Source organism: Schistocerca americana, unplaced genomic scaffold (genome assembly GCF_021461395.2).
Source record: "Schistocerca americana isolate TAMUIC-IGC-003095 unplaced genomic scaffold, iqSchAmer2.1 HiC_scaffold_811, whole genome shotgun sequence".
In the NCBI taxonomy this organism is placed as follows: domain Eukaryota; kingdom Metazoa; phylum Arthropoda; class Insecta; order Orthoptera; family Acrididae; genus Schistocerca; species Schistocerca americana.
Genome location: NW_025726579.1, coordinates 50,001 through 57,174, shown reverse-complemented (window position 1 = coordinate 57,174; position 7,174 = coordinate 50,001). Strand labels below are relative to the sequence as shown.

The window sequence follows — 7,174 nt, the reverse complement described above, 5'->3', positions numbered from 1 at the left end:
CTAACCCATGTTGCGCCTTAACCTAACCCATGTTGCGCCTTAACCTAACCCATGTTGCGCCTTTAACCTAACCCATGTTGCGCCTTAACCTAACCCATGTTGCGCCTTACCTAACCCATGTTGCGCCTTAACCTAACCTATGTTGCGCCTTAACCTAACCTATGTTGGCGCCTTAACCTAACCTATGTTGCGCCTTACCTAACCTATGTTGCGCCTTAACCTAACCTATGTTGCGCCTTAACCTAACCTATGTTGCGCCTTAACCTAACCTATGTTGCGCCTTAACCTAACCTATGTTGCGCCGTAACCTAACCTATGTTGCGCCGTAACCTAACCTATGTTGCGCCATAACCTAACCTATGTTGCGCCTTAACCTAACCTATGTTGCGCCTTAACCTAACCTATGTTGCGCCTTAACCTAACCTATGTTGCGCCGTAACCTAACCTATGTTGCGCCTTAACCTAACCTATGTTGCGCCTTAACCTAACCTATGTTGCGCCTTAACCTAACCTATGTTGCGCCTTAACCTAACCTATGTTGCGCCTTAACCTAACCTAATGTTGCGCTTAACCTAACTATGTTGCGCCTTAACCTAACCTATGTTGCGCCTTAACCTAACCTATGTTGCGCCGTAACCTAACCTATGTTGCGCCTTAACCTAACCTATGTTGCGCCTTAACCTAACCTATGTTGCGCCGTAACCTAACCTATGTTGCGCCTTAACCTAACCTATGTTGCGCCTTAACCTAACCTATGTTGCGCCTTAACCTAACCTATGTTGCGCCTTAACCTAACCTATGTTGCGCCTTAACCTAACCTATGTTGCGCCTTAACCTAACCTATGTTGCGCCTTAACCCAACACACGTTGGGGCCTTAACCCAACACACGTTGGGCCTTAACCAAACACACGTTGGGCCTTAACCCAACACACGTTGGGCCTTAACCCAACACACGTTGGGCCTTAACCCAACACTCGTTGGGCCTTAACCCAACACACGTTGGGGCCTTAACCAACACACGTTGGGCCTTAACCCAACACACGTTGGGCCTTAACCCAACACACGTTGGGCCTTAACCCAACACACGTTGGGCCTTAACCCAACACACGTTGGGCCTTAACCCAACACACGTTGGCCTTAACCCAACACACGTTGGGCCTTAACCCAACACACGTTGGGCCTTAACCCAACACACGTTGGGCCTTAACCCAACACACGTTGGGGCCTTAACCCAACACACGTTGGGCCTTAACCCAACACACGTTGGGCCTTAACCCAACACACGTTGGGCCTTAACCCAAACACACGTTGGGCCTTAAACCCAACACACGTTGGGCCTTAACCCAACACACGTTTGGGCCTTAACCAACACACACCGTTGGGCCTTAACCCAACACACGTTGGGCCTTAACCCTGCTCTGTAATTGTCATACGACGCGTTAAATTAGTGTAGTGTTGCCTAACTGCAACCCCCGCAATATAGTTTGCTACTCGCACTGCCCGGTCCCCAGAGTATCGCTTCATGTTAAACACCTTGCAGCTATACACTGTAATGCGGATGGCGGCAGGACGTACATGCTCAATGCCCATCGCAGTTGTTCATTGGCATTCGCATGGCGAAGCACAGCCTACGTTGTGGTACGGCTTGTGGCAACTGTCCGCTGATGTTGTACGTCCAAATCACACACTGTACCGCACATTGGTCCTCATGTACTGAATGATACATCGTGGTACATGTGTGACCGTACCACGACTGCGCAACAACGGCGAACCATACGGTCCAAATATTGTGCACTCAGCTACGTGTCGTCTCCCTATAAGAGCTGGATTGCAGTATGGTATGCCGTGGATGGCGATCAGCATGAGCCGTCTGTTGATGTAGTGGCGCGTGTTGTCAGACGTAGTCGTCTCTTCTCACACACCGTGATAGCATGGTGCACTGCGTTCCACATCTGCGACATGCGACAGAGGCCGGTTGACAGTCGTTCGCGCAATGGACATCGCATACGTACGGGGGCACCTTCCACGTGTTCGCGAAGCGTGCACATGTTGTTGCGTGTATGTGGGCAGGACATAGTGTGTCGTGACACCTGACACAGGCATGCAACAATCGTTGAATTTGCAAATGGCGATGGACGTCTACGTTTGCTGGTGACGTTACGCAAATGAAGAACTGGTAAACCGTTGTGGTGCGGTTGTTCTCGCTAGAGGTGAATCAGTGATGGCGACGATCGGTTGAGCTACCAACCGGTTGTTTCAGCGATACCCACCATGCCCACGAACGTGAATGGCATGTGGGTGTGAAGCGATACGCGGCGGTGGCTGGGTGGGACCGTCCCCCGGCCGGGTGAGGGGGGGGCCTTCCGGCGTGCTGGCCGCGCGGTGCGTGGGCGCACGCGCTACAGCCGGCTGGTGGGGGCGGCCAGTGGCAGGCGCGCCGGCCGACGGAGGCGGCAGGCGGCGCAGCTGCGCGCCGGCGCACCCTGCACGCGGCGCCGTGCGGCCAAAGTAGGTCCTCGCGGGGCCCGGTGCGAAGCGCGGTGGACATCTGCAGTGTGCTGGTCCGATTGAGGACTGTGTGCGCTGAGGATGCGCCGCCGCCCGGCGCTCGGCGCCGCGACGCCGTCTGCTGCTCGGTCGCCTCTGCGGTTCTCGCAGGTGGATTGTATCGCAGCTGTGCGGACGTGTTGGCGCGTGCGCTGTGCTGGGAGAGTTCGCTTCGGCACCCAAGTGGGGCTTTTGTCCTTCTGTGGCGCTGGCGTTGGAGCTGCCGGCCACCGTAGGTGGCGCGTGTTGTCTCCCGCCGGCAATGCCACGACAGCACGCTCCCGGGCCTCTGTCGGCAGCGGCAAGCTCAGTTGGGAGCACGGGTGGTCGCACCTAAAGCGTCTACTCGCCAAACTCCGGGCGATTGCGCCTCTCTCGAACCCGACCAAGTACTTAGGACGGCGCTGCGCGCCGCCGGGACCTGAGAGGGTTTCGAGGTGTATTGTGCAGGGGAGCTCAGCCTCCTCCTGTTTGCAGAATAATTGAGCGGACGCTTGCGTGTTCGCGCGGGCCCCCGGGACACACTCCCGGGCGGCCGGCTGCTCAGCTCTAGTTGACGCAGCTCCCTGGTTGATCCTGCCAGTAGTCATATGCTTGTCTCAAAGATTAAGCCATGCATGTCTCAGTACAAGCCGCATTAAGGTGAAACCGCGAATGGCTCATTAAATCAGTTATGGTTCCTTAGATCGTACCCACGTTACTTGGATAACTGTGGTAATTCTAGAGCTAATACATGCAAACAGAGTCCCGACCAGAGATGGAAGGGACGCTTTTATTAGATCAAAACCATCGGTCGGCTCGTCCGGTCCGTTTGCCTTGGTGACTCTGAATAACTTTGGGCTGATCGCACGGTCCTCGTACCGGCGACGCATCTTTCAAATGTCTGCCTTATCAACTGTCGATGGTAGGTTCTGCGCCTACCATGGTTGTAACGGGTAACGGGGAATCAGGGTTCGATTCCGGAGAGGGAGCCTGAGAAACGGCTACCACATCCAAGGAAGGCAGCAGGCGCGCAAATTACCCACTCCCGGCACGGGGAGGTAGTGACGAAAAATAACGATACGGGACTCATCCGAGGCCCCGTAATCGGAATGAGTACACTTTAAATCCTTTAACGAGTATCTATTGGAGGGCAAGTCTGGTGCCAGCAGCCGCGGTAATTCCAGCTCCAATAGCGTATATTAAAGTTGTTGCGGTTAAAAAGCTCGTAGTTGGATTTGTGTCCCACGCTGTTGGTTCACCGCCCGTCGGTGTTTAACTGGCATGTATCGTGGGACGTCCTTGCCGGTGGGGCGAGCTGAAGGCGTGCGACGCGCCTCGTGCGTGCTCGTGCGTCCCGAGGCGACCCCGTTGCAATCCTACCAGGGTGCTCTTGAGTGAGTGTCTCGGTGGGCCGGCACGTTTACTTTGAACAAATTAGAGTGCTTAAAGCAGGCAAGCCGCCTGAATACTGTGTGCATGGAATAATGGAATAGGACCTCGGTTCTATTTTGTTGGTTTTCGGAACCCGAGGTAATGATTAATAGGGACAGGCGGGGGGCATTCGTATTGCGACGTTAGAGGTGAAATTCTTGGATCGTCGCAAGACGAACAGAAGCGAAAGCATTTGCCAAGTATGTTTTCATTAATCAAGAACGAAAGTTAGAGGTTCGAAGGCGATCAGATACCGCCCTAGTTCTAACCATAAACCGATGCCAGCCAGCGATCCGCCGCAGTTCCTCCGATGACTCGGCGGGCAGCCTCCGGGAAACCAAAGCTTTTGGGTTCCGGGGGAAGTATGGTTGCAAAGCTGAAACTTAAAGGAATTGACGGAAGGGCACCACCAGGAGTGGAGCCTGCGGCTTAATTTGACTCAACACGGAAACCTCACCAGGCCCGGACACCGGAAGGATTGACAGATTGATAGCTCTTTCTTGATTCGGTGGGTGGTGGTGCATGGCCGTTCTTAGTTGGTGGAGCGATTTGTCTGGTTAATTCCGATAACGAACGAGACTCTAGCCTGCTAACTAGTCGCGTGACATCCTTCGTGCTGTCAGCGATTACTTTTCTTCTTAGAGGGACAGGCGGCTTCTAGCCGCACGAGATTGAGCAATAACAGGTCTGTGATGCCCTTAGATGTTCTGGGCCGCACGCGCGCTACACTGAAGGAATCAGCGTGTCTTCCTAGGCCGAAAGGTCGGGGTAACCCGCTGAACCTCCTTCGTGCTAGGGATTGGGGCTTGCCATTTGTTCCCCATGAACGAGGAATTCCCAGTAAGCGCGAGTCATAAGCTCGCGTTGATTACGTCCCTGCCCTTTGTACACACCGCCCGTCGCTACTACCGATTGAATGATTTAGTGAGGTCTTCGGACTGGTACGCGGCATTGACTCTGTCGTTGCCGATGCTACCGGAAAGATGACCAAACTTGATCATTTAGAGGAAGTAAAAGTCGTAACAAGGTTTCCGTAGGTGAACCTGCGGAAGGATCATTACCGACTAGACTGCATGTCTTTCGATGTGCGTGTCGTGTCGCGCAACACGCTACCTGTACGGCTCGCAGTAGCCGTGCGCCGCGTGCGGAACCACGCGTGCTTCTCAAAACTAACGCCAATGTTGTGTGGTACGAGCGCTGAAGCGCTGGAGCGGCTGGCCTGCGGCACCTGGCGCCTGGCGCGGTTTTGAATGACTTTCGCCCGACTGCCTGTCCGCTCCGGTGTGGAGCCGTACGACGCCCATCGGCCGTGAGGCCGTTGGACACAGAACGCTTGAACAGGGGCCGCCACACGCCTACGTCCCGCCTATGCAACTGTCTTGAAAGAGACAGTGTAAACTAAGAAAAGATCACCCAGGACGGTGGATCACTCGGCTCGTGGGTCGATGAAGAACGCAGCAAATTGCGCGTCGACATGTGACTGCAGGACACATGAACATCGACGTTTCGAACGCACATTGCGGTCCATGGGATTCCGTTCCCGGGCCACGTCTGGCTGAGGGTCGGCTACGGTATACCTGAAGCGCGCGGCGTTTGCCCCGCTTCGCAGACCTGGGAGCGTCGCGGCCGCCTGTTGGGGCCGGCCGCGCCTCCTTAAACGTGCGATGCGCGCCCGTCGCCTGGCGGTTCGCATACCGGTACTTACTCGGTAGCGTGCACAGCCGGCTGGCGGTGTGGCGTGCGACACCTCGTACAACGACCTCAGAGCAGGCGAGACTACCCGCTGAATTTAAGCATATTACTAAGCGGAGGAAAAGAAACTAACAAGGATTCCCCCAGTAGCGGCGAGCGAACAGGGAAGAGTCCAGCACCGAACCCCGCAGGCTGCCGCCTGTCGTGGCATGTGGTGTTTGGGAGGGTCCACTACCCCGACGCCTCGCGCCGAGCCCAAGTCCAACTTGAATGAGGCCACGGCCCGTAGAGGGTGCCAGGCCCGTAGCGGCCGGTGCGAGCGTCGGCGGGACCTCTCCTTCGAGTCGGGTTGCTTGAGAGTGCAGCTCCAAGTGGGTGGTAAACTCCATCTGAGACTAAATATGACCACGAGACCGATAGCGAACAAGTACCGTGAGGGAAAGTTGAAAGAACTTTGAAGAGAGAGTTCAAAAGTACGTGAAACCGTTCTGGGGTAAACGTGTGAAGTCCGAAAGGTCGAACGGGTGAGATCACGCCCATCCGGCCACTGGCCTCCGCCCTCGGCAGATGGGGCCGGCCGCCCGCGCGGAGCAATCCGCGGCGGGGTCGTGTCCGGTTGCCTTTCCACTCGCCGCGGGGTGGGGCCGTTCCGGTGTGCGGTGGGCCGCACTTCTGCCCCTAGTAGGACGTCGCGACCCGCTGGGTGCCGGCCTACGGCCCGGGTGCGCAGCCTGTCCTTCCGCGGGCCTCGGTTCGCGTCTGTTGGGCAGAGCCCCGGTGTCCTGGCTGGCTGCCCGGCGGTATATCTGGAGGAGTCGATTCGCCCCTTTGGGCGCTCGGGCTCCCGGCAAGCGCGCGCGGTTCTTCCCGGATGACGGACCTACCTGGCCCGGCCCCGGACCCGCGCCGCTGTTGGCTCGGGATGCTCTCGGCGGAATAATCGCTCCCGTCAGCGGCCGCTTCAGCTTTGGACAATTTCACGACCCGTCTTGAAACACGGACCAAGGAGTCTAACATGTGCGCGAGTCATTGGGCTGTACGAAACCTAAAGGCGTAATGAAAGTGAAGGTCTCGCCTTGCGCGGGCCGAGGGAGGATGGGGCTTCCCCGCCCTTCACGGGGCGGCGGCCTCCGCACTCCCGGGGCGTCTCGTCCTCATTGCGAGGTGAGGCGCACCTAGAGCGTACACGTTGGGACCCGAAAGATGGTGAACTATGCCTGGCCAGGACGAAGTCAGGGGAAACCCTGATGGAGGTCCGTAGCGATTCTGACGTGCAAATCGATCGTCGGAGCTGGGTATAGGGGCGAAAGACTAATCGAACCATCTAGTAGCTGGTTCCCTCCGAAGTTTCCCTCAGGATAGCTGGTGCTCGTACGAGTCTCATCCGGTAAAGCGAATGATTAGAGGCCTTGGGGCCGAAACGACCTCAACCTATTCTCAACTTTAAATGGGTGAGATCTCCGGCTTGCTTGATATGCTGAAGCCGCGAGCAAACGACTCGGATCGGAGTGCCAAGTGGGC

At 56.4% G+C, this 7,174-nt stretch overlaps 3 non-coding genes across 3 annotated transcripts in view; all 3 read left to right on the top strand.

Annotated features, from left to right (window-relative positions):
• Nucleotides 1–3,111: 3,111 nt before the first annotated feature.
• LOC124591163 lies at nt 3,112–5,021 on the top strand. Its single transcript, XR_006976997.1, has one exon. It is a non-coding gene; the product is annotated as a small subunit ribosomal RNA (ribosomal RNA).
• A 350-nt stretch (nt 5,022–5,371) lies between these two features.
• Nucleotides 5,372–5,526, top strand: LOC124591169. The gene has a single exon (XR_006977003.1). It is a non-coding gene; the product is annotated as a 5.8S ribosomal RNA (ribosomal RNA).
• Nucleotides 5,527–5,717: 191 nt separating this feature from the next.
• The window catches only part of LOC124591166, a 4,220-nt gene continuing 2,763 nt past the window's right edge, over nt 5,718–7,174 (top strand). Inside the window, exon 1 of the ribosomal RNA XR_006977000.1 lies at nt 5,718–7,174. This exon is cut by the window's right edge and continues 2,763 nt beyond it. This is a non-coding gene — a ribosomal RNA (large subunit ribosomal RNA).